We start from the raw sequence: 21,812 nt of genomic DNA on the forward strand, positions 1-21,812 counted from the left end.
CGGCGGACAGAGAGGATACATTAAAGCATTTTCCTTTAATTTATTGGTCCTTCTCACTCTTAACATAATTTTATGCAGTTTTGTTTGTACTCTGTTTTATATGCCAACTTAAAAAAAAAAAAGTACCTGCATGTGTATGCTGTTTGGGTTGCGTTTCTTTACTAAAAATATTTTTAGCTGCTTTTAATATCAACTCAAGAAGATAATCCATGCTGGTCACTTCAGCTATTATGATGTAAGAAAAATTCCTGAGGGAGTGGACGTTTAAGTGCTGCAGCAAGTCCTGGGCTGTCCTGGGGCCTTCCCGCCCCAAGATACACCCTCCTGCCTAGACTGGACTGGTACCCAAGATTAAATTTGAAATAGTCCGCTGTGGACTTAAAATCTCTAGTCCTTGATATTTTTATGCTAAAAGTTTCATTTGCCTGTGTAACTTAGGTAGTTGTAAGAAGGTAGGTAGCTGTCAAATTCAAATACCTTGTTTTATTTTTTTCATTTAGAATTGTAATTTATACAAGTTAAACTAAGGAATTAAAAGCAACACTATTTGATTCCCCTCTTATGTTCTTTTAATTTGCTGGGTTGTAGTAAAGCTGATGGGCTTAAACTAAGTTGCTGAGTAGGATAAGATTTACACCTCACCTTATTAATATTGTCTCTTTTTATCTATATAAGGGAACAAAAAGAAAGGGAACTTAGATTTTTTTTAAAGTACAAATGCATATATTCTAAGCAAAATAGGGTTTTTTAATCAAGCTTAGATTATAATGAAGTAATTTACAACTCAATGAAATACCTAAAATAAATCATGAAGCATAAACTAAGATTAGGTGCTTTGAAGTTTATGATTTTAAATGATTTTTCCCCCCTTTAATGCTTTGGAAATAGTTTTGAAATCAAACTAATACTTTTAAGACTTTTGCCACTCATGATTTATTTGTGATTTTAATATATAATTTTTATATTAATGGGTTTACTTGTGGTTTTAATATTATATAATTTTTATATTGATGACTAGGCTTGGACTAAAGCCTAGTCTAAGACTAAGATAAAAATATCTTCTTCACTCATAGAGCTCAAATTTTTTCCGTGTTGCTTGGTTATCTTTTTAAAATACCCACAATGCCTTGATTTGAATCTTAAACCTTTTATTTATAGAATACATGATGGGCATACTTGATTTCTCTGTCAGCGTGTATTTTTAGAATACACAAGGACAACAGTCTGGATGGAAAACTCTCTCGGTGAGTTTTTTCCCTCTTCTTGACTGTGCTGTGTCCTCGTTGCGGCCGTGGGCTCTTCACTGCGCTGTGTGGACTTTCTCTTGTTCCTCGCAGGCTGCTCTTGTCGCAGAGCATGGGTTCTAGAGTATTCAGGCTCAGTAGCTGTGGCCCACAGGATTAGCTGCCCTGAGGCCTGTGGGATTTAGTTCTCTAACCGGAGATCGAACCTTCATCCCCTGCAGTGGAAGTTGGGTCCTCAATCACTGGGCCACCGCGGAAGTCCTAGGTGAAATATTTTTAAAGGTCCAAAAGACTCGCGTAGAGATAACCTTTAAAGAAACAAAACAAAATAGCTTTCTGCTCCTCACTCTCCATCTTTTTTTAAAAACATCACTGTACCAAAATACTTATACATTCTCAAACAAGTATTAACCAAGCTCTCTCTAGCTGTAATGAGTCTTTTAAAGTCAAACAATTAAAAAAAAAATAAAGTCAAACAATTATCTGAGTATCTTACCCCAAGGATGAAGTACCAGTAGCATTAGAGTTCTGAGATCCCATCTAATAAGTTCCCCAGTGAGGCTGCTGCTGGGCCTGGACGACCTTGAGAAAAACCAGGGTGTAGACTTACTGACGTGCCCACACTCTTTAGCTTTGAAAAAATCACCAAGCTTATTGGGAAATGGTTCACCTGTTCAAGATAACTGGATTTTTGAAAGACTGCTCAGCTATGTGTGTGCTTTCCAAAAGAAAGTGGGGGTCATAACCTAGCATTAGTTTGCTTTCCTTTTAAAAAGGTGAATGTTTTTGTTATGTTATTTGCCCTGTTGAATGCCCACTTTCTCTCAAAAATTGCATTTGTTGTCCATTTAAATTATGATGAAAAATGGCCACAAGGTTAAAGCATTCTGCCGTAGTTTTCTGTTTCTTAGCTCTCAACTAAGAATAGAATAGGATCCAGGTGATCTGATGGGCTCTGTCTACACCCTTTTCCTTCCCGGGCTGCTTTCTTAACTAACTCTTCTAACACACTTTCCAGACTTGAGAATCACAACCTTTGCCATCTCTTTTGCCACTGCCTGAGTCCTATCTTGCAAGTCCTGACTGTGTGGCTCCAAAAACAAGATGCCCTTTGTTGACATGTTTTCACTTATTTGTAGTGATTTTTCTTTTCATAAATGAATGATTTCTTTTACTGCAATTAAATCACCACAGGATAAATCAGAGTTTGGTGAGTTCATTAGAATTATTCTATAATTTATGTATTTTATAAACTAGGACAAAATTTTTTCCATTAAGGAGATTTACTATTTGTTATAAATTAATTTATTGAAGTGTAGCTGGTTTACAATGTTGTATTAATTTCTGCTGCCCAGAGAAGTGATTCTGTTATAGATATAAATACATTATTTTCATATTCTTCTCTGCTATGGTTTATTACAGGATGTTGAAATACAGTTCCCTGAGCTATACAGTAGGATCTTATTTATCATCCTATACATAGTAGTTTGCATGTGCTAATCCCAAACTCACAAACTATCCCACCTCCATCCCCTTGCCCTTGGCAACTACAAGTTTGTTCTCAGGGTCTTCCAATACACTGATTCTTTGCTTTGTTATGAGTCCCTTATTGTATTTTTCCGATCAGTCATTGTATTCTTTAGCGCTGTGACTTCTATCTTTACTTTCTTGTATTTTCCATCTCCTACTTGGTGTTCTCACTACGTTCATCCATCCTTCTCACCAATTTGGTGAGCATCTTTATGACCATTACTGTAAATTCTTTATTAGGTAAATAACTGGCCACAATTTCATTAAGGTATTTCTTGAGGCTTTATCTCATCCATTCATTTGAAGAGATCCCTCGATTTCTTCATTTTTTTAGACTGTTTGTCTTTCAGTTCAGTCGCTCAGTCCTGTCCGACTCTTTGCGATCCCATGGACTGTAGCACGCCAGCCTTCCCTGTCCATCACCAATTCCCGGAACTTGCTCAAACTCATGTCCATCGAGTCAGTGATGCCATCCAACCATCTCATCCTCTGTCGTCCCCTTCTCCTCCCGCCTTCAATCTATCACAGCATCGGGGTCTTTTCCAGTGAGTCAGTTCTTCACATCAGGTGGCCAAAGTACTGGAGCTTCAGTTTCAGCATCAGTCCTTCCAATGAACACTCAGGATTGATCTCCTTTAGGATGGACTGGTTGGATCTCCTTGCAGTCCAAGGGACTCTCAAGAGTCTTCTCCAACACCACAGTTCAAAAGCATCAATTCTTTGGTGCTCAGCTTTGTTTATAGTCCAACTCTCACATCCATACATGATTACTGGAAAAACCATAGCTTTGACTAGATGGACCTTTGTTGGCAAAGTAATGTCTCTACATTTTAATATGCTGTCTAGGTTGGTCATAACTTTCCTTCCAAGGAGTAAGCATCTTTTAATTTCATGGCTGCAGTCACCATCTGCAGTGATTTTGGAGCCCCCCCCCCCAAAATAAAGTCTGTCACTGTTTCCACTGTTTCTCCACCTATTTGCCATGAAGTGATGGGATCAGATGCCATGATCTTAGTTTTCTGAATGTTGAGATTTAAGCCAACTTTTTCACTCTCCTCTTTCACTTTCATCAAGAGGCTCTTTAGTTCTTCTTCACTTTCTGCCATAAGGGTGGTGTCATCTGCATATCTGAGGTTATTGATATTTCTCCCAGCAATCTTGATTCCAGCTTGTGCTTCATCCAGTCCAGCATTTCTCATGATGTACTCTGCATATAAGTTAAATAAGCAGGGTGACAATAAACAGCCTAAACATACTCCTTTCCCAATTTGGAGCCAGTCTGTTGTTCCATGTCCAGTTCTAACTGTTGCTTCTTGACCTAGCATATAGATTTCTCAGGAGGCAGGTCAGGTGGTCTGGTATTCCCATCTCTTTCAGAATTTTTTAGTTTGTTGTGATCCACACAGTCAAAGGCTTTGGCGTAGTCAATAAAGCAGAAGTAAATGTTTTTCTGGAACTCTCTTGCTTTTTTGATGATCCAGTGGATGTTGGCAATTTGATCTCTGGTTCCTCTGCCTTTTCTAAATCCAGCTTGAACATTTGGAAGTTCACGATTCATGTACTGTTGAAGCCTGGCTTGGAGAATTTTGAGCATTACTTTGCTAGCATGTGAGATGAGTGCAATTGTGTGGTAGTTAGAACTTTCTTTGACATTGCTGTCCTATGGGATTGCAATGAAAACTGACATTTTCTAGTCCTGTGGCCACTGCTGAGTTTTCCAGATTTCCTGGCATATTGAGTGTGGCACTTTCACAGCATCATCTTTTAGGATTTGAAATAGCTTAATTGGAATTCCATCACCTCCACTAGCTTTGTTTGTAGTGATACTTCCTAAAGCCCACTTGACTCTGCATTCCAGGATGTCTGGCTCTAGGTGAGTAATCACACCATCGTGATTATCTGGGTTGTGAAGATCTTTTTTTGTATAGTTCTTCTGTGTATTCTTGGCACCTCTTCTTATTATCTTCTGCCTCTGTTAGGTCCATACCATTTCTGTCCTTTATTGTGCTCATCTTTGCATAAAACATTCCCTTGGTATCTCTAATTTTCTTGAAGAGATCTCTAGTCTTTCCCATTTCATTGTTTCCCTCTATTTCTTTGCATTGATCACTGAGGAAGGCTTTCTTATCTCTCCTTGCTGGTCTTTGGAACTCTGCATTCAAAAGGGTATATCTTTCCTTTTCTACTTTGCCTTTCATGTCTTTTCTTTTCTCAGCTATTTGTAAGGCCTCCACAGACAATCATTTTGCCTTTTTGCATTTCTTTTTCTTGGGGATGGTCTTGATCACTGCCTCCTATACAGTGTCATGAACCTCCATCCATAGTTCTTCAGGCACTCTGTCTATCAGATCTGATCCCTTAAATCTATTTCTCACTTCCACTGTATAATCATAAGCAATTTCATTTAGGTCATACCTGAATGGTCTAGTGATTTTCCCTACTTTCTTCAATTTAAGTCTGACTTTGTCAATAAGGAGTTCACGATCTGAGCCACAGTCAGCTCCCAGTCTTGTTTTTGCTGACTGTATAGAGCTTCTCCATCTTTGGCTGCAGAAAATATAATCAATCTGATTTCAGTATTGACCATTTGGTGATGCCCGTGTGTAGAGCCTTCTCTTGTGTTGTTGGAAGAGGGTGTTTGCTATGACCAGTGCGTTCTCTTGGCAAAACTCTGTTTTTTTTCCTTTGTCTTTATAGTAGATGAAACCACCACCTCTCTCAGTATTGAGGGAGTAGTTTCTTGTAGGAAACAAACCATGTTCAACTCCTTCTCAGTTCCTCATTTTCTCTCAAATCTCTGTGCTTGACCAAGCTACCCATTGTATTTTTAATAGCTTCCAACAGTTAAGGATGTGCCAAGACATGTCAGTGACCCAAAAGGCAGGATCTCAGCACCTAGATTCAGGCTGACTAGAAGCCAGACTGTCAGGCATCAGCTTTTAACAGCATGAAATACATACAGTCTTGTGGGACCACAAGCACAACCTCCACTGATCACCAGAGCCAGCCAATCTGGAGGTGCCCCCTGAGTAACCATCATAGACATCAGTGCTCCAGACAAATGTATAAACTCTTTTCTGTGTGATCCTGGCAAGCTGAAGCAGGGCAGGAGGGGAGTATCAAGATGACATGTATAGTCAATGTTCCTTGAGAGCAGCTCCATAGACCACTGAATAAATGTGTGCCTGACCTGAAGCCTGTTCCTTGGACCAAAGCTCCAGGATAAGCGCAGAGGGCTTCGTCACAGAAACTCTGGGCAGTGTGCCCCAGTACACTGTCTTTGCCGTGCCTTGAGATTGGTACCATGCCAGGAGCCATCTCTCCAGTTGCCACAGTGCCATGGGACCCAGGATGCAAGACCTCAGCCATCAGAACCAGGCCATCAAGAGACATCCCATGGAGAGCAGCCACAAACACTGGGCTCCGGACAAAAATCAGGGCACCAATAACTTGTAAAGCTTCCCTCCAGAAGACCCTGGTACACTGAGAAAGGCAGAGGATGCGCACAAAAATAGCATCCACCCTCCAGGGGCTCAGAAAAGGATTACAGGAAGCCCCAAGATCCTGCCAAGCTCCAGAGAATTGATGCTTTTGAACCATGGTGTTGGAGAAGACTCTTGAGAGTCCCTTGGACTGCAAGGAGAGCCAACCAGTCCATCCTAAAGGAAATCAATCCTGAATATTCATTGGAAGGACTGATGCTGAAGCTCTGATACTCTGGCCACCTGATGTGAAGAGTCAACTCATTGGAAAACTCATTCCTAATGTTGGAAAAGATTGAAGGCAGGAGGAGAAGGGGATGACAGAGGGTGAGATGGTTGGATGGCATCACCAACTCAATGGACATGAGTTTGAGCAAACTCTGGGAAATAGTGAAGGAGAGGGAAGCCTGGCGTGCTGCAGTCCTTGGGGGTCACAAAGACTCAGACACGACTGAGCGACTGAACAACAACAAGATCCTGCCTAGTCAGATTCCCACCCCTTGAGCAGAACTCAGGATGACCAGTTTAGAAACCTTGACAGAAAAACCAAGCTCCTGAGCCTGTTGCCTCTTGCTGTGCCCAGGGGATGGTGTTTAAGAACTCTCTCTCCATGGATTACAGGCCTGTGACACCCACTAGAGTGAGTCCCACTGGCCTCCAGAGCCAGGTGTTGGAGAAGTGTCCCCTGACAGCAGTCTGAAAAATCGGGGCACCAGATAGAGATATGACATCCTTTCTGGGTGACACCAAATATTAAAGAAACAAACGTTAAAGAAGAGGAACACAAGCTTCCCCCAGAGAAATGAGCCATGGATGAAGAGATGTTCCCAGGAAAGAAGCCACAAAAAGTAGAAGCACTCAGTTCAGTTCAGTTCAGTCGCTCAGTCGTGTTGACTCTGCAGCCCCATGAATCGCAGCACGCCAGGCCTCCCTGTCCATCACCAACTCCCGGAGTCTACTCAAACTCATGCCCATCGAGTCGGTGATGCCATCCAGCCATCTCATCCTCTGTCGCCCCCTTCTCCTCCTGCCCCCAGTCCCTCCAGCATCAGGGTCTTTTCCAAAGAGTTAGATACATGCAGAAGTTCCCCTCCAGGGGACAGCAGCAGGACACCATGAGGACGGCATACGGCAGTCTGTGTTCACGGAGTGTTTGAGGCTCCAAACGTCTGTTTAATTAGATGCCTCCCCCTTAGGTCTAGGCTGTAATGTAAGTAGATGACCCTTTTCAATTTAAATCTGGACACTATTGGCTGTCTATGAGCTGGGCTGTGGGGTGGGCAACTCTGAGTGGGAGCCCTTTAAAAGTGGCCTCTCATATCACTACCGTCTTGTGGGTCTTGGGAAGTGATCCCATTGGTTTTCAAAACCAGATAATTGGAGGCTCCTCTCTCAAGTATATGTCCGGAAAGTGGGGATACCCGATGTGGGGTCTGAAATCCTTGCTCTTCAGGGAGAAACTCGAGGTTCAAAGGTCCTCCTGGTTGTGGAACACCATACTGAGGTAGGGTTTGTGGTAAGATGGTTTCCTGGGGTGTCCTACCCACTTCGATGTCCCCAAGTGAATTTGGACAATGTGTCACTCAGCCAAGTCTTCACATGATTTAAGAGGAGATTGCTCATATGTAGCTATAGACTCAAGTGTGTCCATGGGAGGAAATAAGTGCAAGACTTTCTGTGCTTCCATTCTAAAATAGAACCTATTTTTACTTCATTTGTAATACCTTGTATATGGTTAAGATAGAGACTCAAATGTGTTCTGATGCCATGAGCACACACCAGTTGGGCTGTGAATGGAGGCAGCTACAATTTGAGTCAAAATTTGCTCTACACGGGTGGCGCTGATGGTAAGGAACCCGCCCGCCAATGCTGGAGATATAAGAGAGGTGGGTTTGATCCTGGGTCAGGAAGAGCCCCTGGAGGAGGGGATGGCAGCCCACTTCAAGACCAGTATTCTTGCCTGGAGAATCCCATGGACAGTGGAACCTGGTGGGCTATGGTCCATAGGGTCACAAAGAGTCGGACACGACTGAAGTGACTTAGCACACATACATGCTCTATACAATATACTCTCAAAGCAGATAGCTCTCTTCTTTCATGGAGATTTTGTTCTTGATGGCTGCTCTTGCCTTCTTATGCTGAAATGACTGATTTAGCTGTGGAATGGGAAGAATACAGGCTGACATACAGACCAAGCAGAGGCTTACAGTTCTGGAGGAGAAGCTAGGAGTAAAGATGAAAAGGGATGCAGGGGTGGCATACAATTAGCTAGGTGAGGAGTCTGTTCAATGACACTTGGGCAAAGGTGTCCCCTGTTGAGACCAGAAAGGATAGCTTTCTAGAGAGCGTAAGAGTGGAACAACCCACCAGCACTCGGCTCTGTCCTGCATAGCCAGTCCTGGAAAGCAAAGCAAACATTCTTCTTGTAGTCTTTGGAATGTTTCAGTAGAAAGCAACACAGACAAGGTGTTGGAGAATCGTTCATGCTCACAGCTCTGCCCCATGGCCTTAGTTTGCTTATCAGTAAGATCTCTGAGATCCACATTTTGTAGTCAGATCTTTAAGCTCCCTGGTATCAGGGAAGGCCTGATAGCTCAGTTGGTAAACAATCCACCTGCAATGCAGGAGACCCCGGTTCAATTCCTGGGTTGGGAAATCCACTGGGGAAGGGATAGGCTACCCACTCCAGTATTCTTGGGCTTCCCTTGTGGCTCAGCTGGTAAAGAATCCACTTGCAATGCAGAAGACCTGGGTTCGATCCCTGGGTTGGGAAGATCCCCTGGAGAAGGGAAAGGCTACCCACTCCAGTATTCTGGCCTGGGGAATTCCATGGACTGTATTATAGTCCATGGGGCCGCAAAGAGTCGGACACGCCTGAGCGACTTTCACTAAGCGCAGGATACAGCTGAAACTCTTCTGCATAATTGACAGGTACTTTGCTGCTCCTTCCTCGCTATGTCAGCCACCTCCAGAAATCCTGTATGGTCACTGCATCCCAAGACACAGGCTGAATTGTGTCCTGGGCAGGAAGTGTTTCACAGCTGTGAGCCTGGCTGCGGTCTCAGGGAGGGTGCTTCTCTGCACTGTTCCTCCCAGTGAGAGTGGAACCGGGCAGCCCCCAGAGGTACAGGTGCCCATATTTTCATCTGGTTTGAAGGTCAGCCTGTCTTTTCCTCATGTGGATGTCTCACTCCTGTGTTATTTTTCCCTAGTGAAAGCAGGTGCTGACTTCCTGGACCCACTCCTTAATGGACACGTGCTCTTTCCACTTCATTTCCAACTTGGCATAAAAGTATCCTCCTTTGGTGATGAGGGAATCCTAGAATGGAGACCAGACTCTGTGATGAATAGTGACTCTCTTGGGTTCTGGTGTTAATCCACAAAGGGATTGCTGACCTATGGAATAGAAGTACCCAGACTGACTGACTACCCAGCAGTTTTGAAAGAAAGGGGGCACCACTATTAAGGATGTAAAGAAAATGCCACATGTAATTCAGTGTCAAATACAACCATACATCTAGACACTGAGTTTGAATTCATGGTCAGAACTTGAAGTAAATGGGGAGATAGTAGTTTGAAGGGAGGAGCATGTAACTGTCTGGGAAATCTGCTATGTATATATATATATAGGACATATATTGGGCATGTAGGACAAAAATTGTTTGAAATGTGATAAATCAGGCAAAGGCTGTTTCAGGAAAATAAAAACCAATCAAAAGTGGAATTTGTAATCGTGTGTGGATGAGAATTAATTCAGCCACATGTTTGCATCAGCACTGAGTTGGATTTGGGGATTATAACGGCCAATGTCACTGTTTCAGGTAGTAGTATTAGTTGCTTCTCTGGATCTCGTAGCTCAGTAGAATGCAGTCTGTGGGAGCTAATGCCATTGGCCACTACAGTAGTTATTGAAACAATTTCCAATGAATCTTCGATGTCTACAAAGCCTGCCACCCAATAATAATGAGCAGATTTCATAAGAATAGGATACAATAATAATCTGGGCATTTCAGGGTGGCAGAGACCTCTGTGAGCCTCTTTCGGCCATTACAGCCATAGTGGTAAGAACAATGTTGGTTCATAGATGTTCTCCCCTGATCAGGAGCGTTCTTGCTCAGGACCCACTAATAAGGAAGAGAGGGATGTAAGAGGTTTGTCACTGAGGCCCAGGGGAGGGTCTCGGGCACAGGGGAGAATCCAGTCTGAGGTCAGAAACTCCTCAAGTGACACTGGGGTATGATGTCTGTTTGACTATTAAGTGTACACATCCTGATTGCTTTGTCTGTCACAGGACACCATGATACTTTAGCATAATTTGGCTTCTGAATTTCTGGCAGCTACTGAATTCAGGTCCCTAATGAACTGAGACTTCCAACTTGTTCCGAGCCTAAGAACCAAATGGTGTTTAGGCTGAAGTGAGAAAGCTGAGCATGTATCAGTGGAGAGATGGAGAGATGGGAATTTCTCCCCCACTTGCTACCTTTTTTTCCTTAGGTTCCAATTAAAAGGCAGCTCTGCTAGTCACTGTGTTTTGGTTAGAATGAAAAACCCTTGGAACAACAGCATTCCTGTGTGTGAATAGCAGTGTTCCTTTGAGTATAAGGAATAACTCTGCAGCCTGGGCATCTCGTTTTGTTTTTTTTTCCACTTCATGAAATCACCTGTTGCTGGATCTTTATTTAACTGAATTGCTGGCAAAACACTTCTTTGTTGTAAGAATTTTTAAAAGATCTGGTATGTCTGATACATCATATGCTCATGTTACTAATATGGTAAGTCATTTGTTTACTGCCAGTGTTGAATTTTGTAGGGAATATGTGAGGAGAAAGAAAACATAAATATACATCAAACTTTAATTACTCACTTTTTTTAGTTTCACTGTGAAGGAGTAATCTCTCCAATTTTTGTGTCCTTTTATCCCCTCACATATTTGAACTATTTATCCAGCCTCTCATTTATTTAAAAAGGATGGCTTCCCTGGTGGCTTAGTTGGTAAAGAATCCGTCTGCAATGCAGGACACTTGGGTTCGACCCCTGGGTTGGGAAGATCCCCTGGAGGAGGGCATGGCAGCCCACACCAGTATTCTTGCCTGGAGAGTCCCATTGACAGAGGAGCCTGGCGGGCTGCAGTCCATGGGGTCGTAAAGTCAGACAGGACTAAGCGACTAAGCACATTGATCAAGGAAGGCTTTCCATGTGCCAGAACTGTCCATGTTGGGAGAATACTAATTAGGAGAGTCTTAGCCCTACTTTCATGGAGCTCATTTCTATTTGGGGAGGCAGAAAATAAACAAGAAAATAAATCAGTAAACAAGCTTAAAAATGAATATATAAAATGGCGTGTCATGATAAAATGTGTTATAGGGAAAAGAAAACAGAGTTTATCATAAATTAGTATGGTATAAGGAGTTGAGTCCCTTGGACTGCAAGGAGATCAAATCAGTCAGTCATATAAGAAATCAGCCCTGGAAGGATTGATTCATTGCAAGGACTGATGCTGAAGCCTAAGCTCCAATACTTTGGCCACCTATATAAGAGGTGGCCAATAAGAGCCAACTCATTAGAAAAGGCCATGATTCTGGGAAAGACTGAAGGCAAAAGGAGAAGAGAGCGGCAGAGGATGAGATGCTGGATGGCATCACTGACCCAATGGACATGAGTTTGAGCAAACTCCGGGGTATAGTGAAGGACAGGGAAGCCTGGAGTGCTGCAGTCCATGAGGTTGCAAAGAGTCAGATACGACTTAGCAACTCAACAACAACAACGAGGAGGTGAGACAAATTGAAATGAAATAAGGTGCCTAAATCTCCAAACCATACACTACAATAAAATATATCAAAGGTTCGGTAATTGAAAATAGGTAAAAGTGTTTTATATATCAATACATTACTGATTTATCCTACACTATTTACTAGAGCAAGGCAAGATTAAAAATTTTTTTTTCTTGATGATTGAAAAACGTTAATTTCATTTTGTTATTTGTTAAAATACCTTGCTAGAAATCTATTTGGACATCTTACGGGATTATGATGGAACTTTACAAGAACATTCAATGTGTATAAAACTCAGATAGACAACAAACTCAACCTTCTAGAGACATAAAGCTGAGTATAAATAAGTATTATAAAATATATATATATATTTAAATATATAATTAATGTAAATATATAAATCACTGCAGATGGTGATTGCAGCCATGAAATTAAAAGATGCTTACTTCTTTCACTTGCCTTGGAAGGAAAGTTATGACCAACCTAAATAGCATTTTAAAGAGCAGAGACATTACTTTGTCAACAAAGGTCCATCTAGTCAAGGCTATGGTTTTCCCAGTGGTCATGTATGGATGTGAGAGTTGGACTATAAACAAAGCTGAGCTCCAAAGAATTGATGCTTTTGAACTGTAGTGTTGTAGAAGACTCTTGAGAGTCCATTGGACTGCAAGGAGATCCAACCAGTCCATCCTAAAGGAGATCAGTCCTGGGTGTTCATTGGAAGGACTGATGCTGAAGCTGAAACTCCAATATTTTGGCCACCTGATTCGAAGAGCTGACTCATTTGAAAAGATCCTGATGTTGGGAAAGACTGAAGGCAGGAGGAGAAGGGGATGACAGAGGATGAGATGGCTGGATGGCATCACTGACTCAATGGACATGAGTTTGGGCAAACTCTGGAAATTGGTGATGGACAGGGAGGCCTGCATGCTGCAGTTCATGGGGTTGCAAAGAGTCAGACATGACTGAGCGACTGAACTGAACTGAAATATATAAATATACAAGGGGATATGTAGCCAAGATGATCGGAGAAGGCAATGGCACCCCCACTCCAGTACTCTTGCCTGGAAAATCCCATGGGCAGAGGAGCCTGGTGGGCTGCAGTCCATGGGGTCACTAAGAGTCGGTCATAACTGAGTGACTTCACTTTCACTTTTCACTTTCATGCATTGGAGCAGGAAATGGCAACCCACTCCAGTGTTCTTACCTGAAGAATCCCAGGGACGGGGGAGCCTGGTGAGCTGCCGTCTATGGAGTCACACAGAGTCGGACACGACTGAAGCGACTTAGCAGCAGCAGCAGCATGTAGCCATGATGATAGAGCAGGAAAAGCTCATCTCCTGCCACAGGAGAACAACGTTTACAACCCTATTCAGAACAGCTGTGAATGAGAGACTGGAAAGCTAGTAGAAAATATCTTCTACAACTAAAGTTGTAACAGAGTCAAAATAAGATAGGAGGGGCAGAAACACGGGTATGGTGGGTTTAGTATATGGGTATAGTAAAATCCCATACACCCCCCAGGGGGGCAACCCACATACAAGAGGATAATTGCAAATGTGGGGGTTTCTCCAAGGAACAGGGGTTCTGAGCCCCCATCAGTTTCCATAGCCCAGGTGTCCTGCACCAGGAAGATGTGCCCCCAGAATATTTGACTTTGAAGTTCAGAGAACTTCCATTTGGGAGACCCAAAGGACTGTGAGAAATAGAGACTCCACTCTTCAAGGGAACACACAAAATCTTACACACTCTGGTACCCAAGGCAGAAGCAATCATTTGAAATGATCCTGGGTCAACCTACCTGCTGAGTTTAGAGAGTCTCAGAGAGGCAGGATGCAGCTGTAGCTCACCTTGGGAACATAGACCCTGGCGGCAGTCATTTGGGGCAGCTTGTTTTATCATGAGGACACTGGCAATGAAACTCTTCCCTCTAGCTTATTAGCTTCTAGACCCAACCCCCCCCGCCTCCCACCAGCCTGTCAGCGCCAGTGATGGGATGCCTCAGGCCAAGCAGCAAGCAAGGCAGGCACACAGCCCCAACCATCAGCAGGCTGGCTGCATTAAGATCCCTTGAGCACTGAACTGCCCAGGACATGGCCCTGTCCATCAGAGTGTCCAGGGCCCACACGTCTGTGCACCAGAACAAGCCCTAAGGCATCAAACACCCTGCAACCAGAGACTCAGAAGAGGCGTCACTCACCAGTGGGCCAGTTCTAGCCCCAGTACCAGCCTCACCCACCAGTGGAGGTGTGTTGGAGCTGTTGTTTTTAAGTCGTTCAGTCGTTTCCAACTGCGATCCCGTGAACTGAAGCACATCAGCCTTCTATGTCCTTCACCATCTCCCGGAGTTTGCAGTGACATGAGCAAGTCACAGACAGCTGTAACAATCATAGCTTACTTTTTGTTCCAGCAAAATGTAAGTAATTACTAACTTGGTTAATGCAGTTATTTTATGATTTTGGTGATCAAACACAAAGAATTTGTAATTGACGTAATTACCATTTAGATAATAAAAGCTCTTTGATAAATATAATTAAACCTATGCCAGTTATTCTCCTGGAGTTTGCTCAAACTCATGTCCATTAAGTCAGTGATACCATCCAACCATCTCATCCTCTGTTGCCTCCTTATCCTCCTGCCCTCAATCTTTCCCAGCATCAAGGTCTTTTCCAATGAGTCAGTTCTTTGCATCAGGTGGCCAAAGTATTGAAGCTCCATCTTCAGCATCAGTCCTTCCAGTGAATATTCAGGGTTGATTTCCTTTAGGAGCACTAACAGTAAAGATAGTCATCCAATCACAGAGGAGGAGGACAAAAGAAGAAAAAATATAAAACAGAACTTAAAAAAAAACAAAAATAATAAAATAGCAACAATTACATACCTATCAATGTTTACTTTATATGTAAATGGACTAAATAATCGAAAGACATAGACTGACTGAATAGATATAAAATAAGACCCATATATATTCTGCCTACAGGAGATTCAGTTCTGATCCAAAGACATACACACAGAGAAAGCAAGAGGATAGAAAATGGTATTCCATGCAAATGAAAATCAAAATAGAGCCAGGGTAGCAATACTTATATAAGTCAAAAGAGATTTTAACACAAGACTGTAAGAAGAAACAAAGAAAGCCATAAGATTAAGGGATCAATCCAAGTTGAAAATACAGCAATTATATATATATCTCAAATTGGCCACATAAAGCAAATATTAACAGATAAACGAAGAAATGGACAGCAATAAAATAATAATAGGGACTTAATACCCCACTTACATCAATGGACAGATCATACACACACACACATATGTGTGTATGTATTCTATATATTTTACATATATACAGAGAGAGAGAATACTACTTAGCCAGAAAAAATATGAAATCTTGACAGTTGCAACGACATGGGTGAACTTTGAGGGCATTATGCTAAGTGAAATAAGTCAGATGGAGAAAGATAAATATATATGATTTAGTCACGTGTGGAATATAAAAAATAGCAAAATAAATAAAATAAACCAAGCAAAAAGAAACAGGTAGATACAGAGACTGAGGAGCTGTTAGCAGAGGGGAAGAGTAGAGGGGACAGTGAAATGGGCAAGCGGATCAACTGTGTGATGAGAGATGGAAACTAAATTTTTGATGGTGAGCCCGCTTTAGGTGTACAGAGCTAGGAATAAAATGTGGTACACATGAAATTTATATAATGTTATATGTTACCTAAATTTACATTTTTTTCTTTAAAAAATTGAGAAATAAAAAATTTACAAATAAAGTAATGACATAATGTCAGTGATTATTTTAAAAATAAATCCAATAGGGGAAAATGGAGTGTCTGGATAAAATACGATTGTCCATATATTGACACTTGTTGAATTGGAGTGATGGGGACACTGGGTTCAATTCCTTCTCTCTCTGCTTTTGTATATGTTTGGAATTTAATTGAGAGCTAAGAAACAGAAAGCTACAGCAGAATGCTTGAACTTTGTGGCCATTTTTCATCATAATTTAAATGAACAACAAATGCAGTTTTGGAAGGAAAGTGGGCATTCAACAGTGCAAATAACACAATAAAAATATTCACCTTTTTAAAAGGAAAGCAAACTAAAGCTAGGTTATGACCCCCACATTCTTTTGAAAAGCACACACATAGCTGAGAAGTCTTTCAAATATCCGGTTATCTTGAACAGGTGAACCACTTCCCAGTAAGCTTGGTGATTTCTCAGAGCTAAAGAGCGTGGGCACGTCAGTAACAGTCTACACCCTGGTTTCTCTCAGGGTTGCCCAGGCCCAGCAGCAGCCTCACTGGGGAACTCATTAGAAATGGGGTCTCAGAACTCTAATGCTACTGGCGCAAGGAATCACACTGTGTGATATACGTGACCTGTGTGTGTTCTGGAACGAGGCTCTTTTTATTTAGCTGCTAAACTCTAAGGAACACGTTTTTGCTGACAAAAGGAGCAATGCAGAAAAGTCAGGTTACTCTTTCTCTTTCCCACTCAGTGTCTCAGTTTATGCCACACTTTCTTGCAATCAACCTAGAAAGCACAGTACATGTGTGTTGTCATTTCAATCATGTCTGACTCCCTGTGACCCTACAGACTGTAGCCCGCCAGCTTCCTCTGTCCATGGGATTCTCCAGGCAAAAATATTGCAGTGGGTTGCCATTTCCTTCTCCAGGGGATCTTCTGACCCAGGGATGGAACACGTGTCTCTTCTATCTCCTGTGTTGGCAGGCAGGTTCTTTACCACTAGAGCCACCGATGAAGCCCAGAAACCACAGTAGAGGGCAGCAAATACTTCTTTTGAAATTGCAATTTATGTGTAATGTTTGCATCATAATTATTAGCCTATTAATTCTAGGTAGTTCAGTTGTTGACCATGCTTTCGTCTGAATAAAAATCTGTTATTTCAGTGTCCTTCCTTGACAAAGTAATACAAAGCTGGAAAACACCTCAAATTAAATTATTGATTGGAAAGGAGCCAATTCATGTCACCAGGGTGAAATCTGAGACTCATAAAACATTTGAAGTGACTTCACAGAGATGGGAACATGTACCCTCGAAGATGCTGACGTTCTCCCAGCAAGCAACGAAGCTCCCTCCTCTTAGTCTGGATCCTGGTCACCCCTTCACCCTCTTCTCTCATGCTGAAAACATAGATTATCTAGTCAGGGAAAACTACACTTAGGATTTATAAGTAGTTACAAAGACCAACCTAGACAACATATTAAAAAACAGAGACATTACTTTGCCAACAAAGGTCCATCTAGTCAAAGCTGGGGTTTTTCCAGGAGTCATGTATTGATGTGAGAGTTGGACTATAAAGAAAGCTGAGCACCGAAGAATTGATGCTTTAGAGCTGTGGTGTTGGAGAAGACTCTTGAGAGTCCCTTGGACTGCAAGGAGATCCAACCAGTTCATCCTAAAGGAGGTCAGTCCTGGGTGTTCATTGGAAGGACTGATGCTGAAGCTGAAACTCCAATACTTTGGCCACCTCATGCAAGGAGCTGACTCATTGGAAAAGACCCTGATGCTGGGAAAGATTGAAGGCAGGAGGAGAAGGGGATGACAGAGGATGAGATGGTTGGATGGCATCACCAACTCAATGGACATGAGTCTGAGTAAACTCTGGGAGTTGGTGATGGACAGAGAGGCCTGGCGCGTTGTTGTCTACGGGGTGGCAAAGAGTCGGACACGACTGAGCGACTGAACTGAACTGAACTGAACAATGACTTAAGAAAGCTATCACCCAGGATTTCTGTTTACATGTTTGTCATTTTTCTTGTGAAAGTGAAGTGAAAGTTAAAGTCGCTCAGCTGTGTCCAACTCTTTGTGACCCCTTGGACTATACAGCCCATGGAATTCTCTAGGCCAAAATACTAGAGTGGGTAGCCTTCCCCTTCTCCAGGGGATCTTCCCAACCCAGGGATCGAACCCAGGTATCCCACATTGTGGGCAGATTCTTTCCCAGCTGAGCCGCAAGGGAAGATCATTTTTCTTACTTACTGTCAAATATTTTAATTAATATTTGTAATATAGAAGGGTAATTGATGAGAATTTGGAAAATGCATGAGGAAGACATGTAAAACTAGTCAGTTGTGTGTGATTATACTACCTAGTGATAACCACTGTTAATAAATATTTTAATTCTTTTTCTGATAATCTTTCTTCATATGTTTCATAATACACATACCTTTGTTAAATAGTTATTTTTAAATAGGTATTGTTCTTTTAAGATCAGCATATATTTCTCCAGATAGAGTAATACATGCTGTGTCAATAATATGCTGTGTCAGTTCACACTTTCTCAAGGGAAAAAATATAATTTCTAGAGACACATCATTTTTTTTAACTTCAGTTATCTATAGGAAATATTTTGTATACTAACTATGGGTAAAATACTGTTTTGCCTAACTTTACTTGTATTACTGAGAGGTTCTGCTTACCTCTGGCGTTACATTTTCATCTGGAAAGCAGGAGTTGGAACAATGGGTCTTGAAGTTATTCCTAGTGATAGCATTCTAATTTTTTCTGTTTCATTTGCCTTTTTGTACAGTCAAGTGCGAGTTGTAAGTTAGTTTAAGTCTATGATGTTTAAATGTATTGTCTCCACCATTGTAATGAGGAAGGAATAAAAGGTTTTATCTTTGTAAACCTACTTGTGGAATACGGTTTGTAATGCATTTACTGTGTGAAGCTTCCAAAAGCCAAGAGGAAACAAAGTGAGATGGTGGTCCTTCTGAGAAACGCCCTCCTCTCTGTGCCTGGCTGGGTTCCAGATCCCTGTGTTGGGTGTGGCTCCGCAGTAATTCTCCTGAGGTCTGGCAGGCGCCTGCCAGGTGCAAGCGGAGGTGGGGAGGTGGCGGGGCTCCCAGGACCAACATCAAAAAAGCGGCTTAACTATCCTTGTTAAGCCATTCTCTTTCAGGTTTTCACAAATACCTAACCTGTAGAGAGGGGCAAGCCCCTTCTGAGAGCATTCACAGGCCCCTTCATGCTGCTGTGCCCACTTCTGAAAAGCAGAATGTAAATATACCCATTGAGGAGGCAAAGGATTATCTAACATCATTTAATTTAGTGAACATCGCCAGACACCTCCCTCTACCTTACCACCATCCCTAAAGCTTGCAGGAGAGCTACTGCATGGTTCAAAATCTGGTGTACAAACAACCATGTTCTCCATTCTCTTCTCATTTTTCTGTTGGCAGCTTGTTGGAGAGACCACTAGTGTTTAAGCCCCTATGTCACTCAAAGCCTAGACTCCTGAGTTCTGTTCCTCTCAGGACCTTAGGAAGTTCACAGTCCATAACCTCCCTTTGAACTCTGTCACCAAAACGATCTCAAGGCTAAGTGTTAAACAGTGAACAGATTCACTTCATAGGTCAGCTTGTCTGCCTGATTCAGGAAAGTTTTCTGTATGGACAGTTGTAGGTCATTCCTTTCAGAGGCAAATCCTGCTTTGTTTTCAGTGCCTAACATTATTAAAATAAACATTTCTCAGAATTTCCCAGAATTTGGTAAATCCAGGCAAGAGGATCAACAGACACATGTTAAATGCATTTGATGGCAACACTCATTTATTTCATTCAGTATTTAGTGGGTACTTTTATGCACTTAGTATAGGTCTAGAACTGTCTCATCACTGGAGATACAACAAGAAAACTACATCTTTGCCTCATGGAGCTTGTTCAGAAAAATTGGGAACAAGGCCCAAAACCTTTCATATTGAACCTCTGTTGGGTCAAAAATAATTTCAGAAATCAATGTGAAGTCTTCAATTATACTTAGAATCATTTGATGGATCCTAGGTGCAGAATTTCACTGGTCATAAAGTTTCAGTAAACACAACCTTTGAATCTAATCTATCACTTGTAAATAGAAAACCACTCTAAATTAAAAAGAAACTTACTTTCAAGTCTAAAAATAAAAGGGAAGTTATTTCAGCTTTATGAGATATACTTTAGATGGACTATTGTGTACAGATGGCTTCAGTGAACACTAAAAGGATTCCCTCTTCTCACAAAGTATTGCCAACACTGAGCCACAAAGCATTTCCTTTATAACACTTTCACAACCGTAAGAATTAAAAGAAATGACAATGCCCTTTCGTTATGTTTTCTTTCATTGTCTCCTTATTTATATTTCATTTAATTGTGTTATGATAGAAAGTCTGGATTTTTTAACCCAAGATACTAAGGTATGGTCTTCCCTGGTGGTCCGTGGTTAAGAATCCACCTTCCAGTGCAGAGGATGCAGGTTTGATCCCTGGTCTCGGGATCCAAGATCCCACGTGCCCGTGGGGCAACTAAGCCCGCGCTTCACAACTATCGGCGCTGCACACCCCAGATCCTGCGTGCCACAGTTAGAGAACCCACAGGCCACAAAAACAAGATACTAAGATGTTTCTTTTATCACACCCGCACTTTGAGTTTTATATGCTCTTCCAAGAATTAAAAAACTGTGTTGTTCTGGGAGGAAGAAGAAATTTCATGGTTTGTTTATCCCAGAATATCTTTAGCATATTTCAGATAGAAAATTGCTTAAATGTATATAAAGTATTGTAATTCCAGCTGATGCATATGACTTTCACAGGGAGAATTTCCATTTCCTCACCATCCTCTCATTGCTTTATTCTGTGTGATGCAGGCTCTGTCCCCACCATTCTATGAACATTTGAAATGCAGGTCACATGTAATTTTTTATTTCTTTACCTGATTAGAAATGGTAACATAGGGTCAATACAGAAAGCTGAAAAACACAAAGAAAATGAAATATCCATAATCTTATCAACTACTAATTTTGGAATATTTCCTGCTAACCCCTTTATGTGTATCAAGTGGTACTTTTGTTTTAATAGAAGGAATGACAAAAGTTATATAGTGATTTGGAGCCTTCACTTTCCACTTAAAATATATCATAGTTTCTCACATTCATATTTTTTTTTACACTGCTGCACAGCCTTCCATGCTGTAAGCTACTTATCATAAAATCCTTAAGACTTCTGCTAGACACATAGGGTTTAAATTTTCCCCAAAACTATAATCTTTGCTCACGGCTCTGAGGATTTCTTTGGAATAAATTCTCAATGGGACTGGTGATTTAAAAGTCATGCCCATAGTAAAACTTTTTAACATACAAAAATGCTACGTTAAAAACTAAAAGTTTGGGGGTGTTGGTCCCCTCAACACGTTTACTCACACTGGTTGACCTTTTTATTCTTTGCCACGTAATAAGAAAATGGCAGCTCCTTTTGTTTGCTCCTTAATGCCAGTCATGTTACTTTGGTTTTTCTTCTACTAGTCATACAGGTTTACTTACAACTCTACACATAAATCGTGCTCACTCTCAATTTTCCAGCATCGTTTGCAAGAGTGTTTCAACAGAAAAGTTTCCCCCTTTATCCATTTCACCTAACCAATTCCTACTCCTCCCAACTGTAATGACATTCATTGCTTCCAAGAATTTGGCCCTTAATGCACCTTTCTTTTTACCTTTTTCATGTATGTATATTTCATCTTCCATAAAACATTTAGTCCCTCAATAGCAAGGGTTACATAGAGTTGAGGCCCATTAAGCTAACGGCCCGGGGTTGTTTAACCATTTACTTTCCCAGAGATGCTCTCCTGGGAACACAGGGTAGAACAAATGGATTTTAGCAGTTGAGAGAGCGATGGCCAAACCTTTGGTGATTTTGAAACCTATCCGGCCATGAGAGGCTTCAGTAGCAGAGGCTCAGCCACGGAAATCTCAAATATCGTCGTGAATGATGCCTAATGGCAATG

Source organism: Cervus canadensis, chromosome 13 (genome assembly GCF_019320065.1).
Source record: "Cervus canadensis isolate Bull #8, Minnesota chromosome 13, ASM1932006v1, whole genome shotgun sequence".
NCBI lineage: Eukaryota > Metazoa > Chordata > Mammalia > Artiodactyla > Cervidae > Cervus > Cervus canadensis.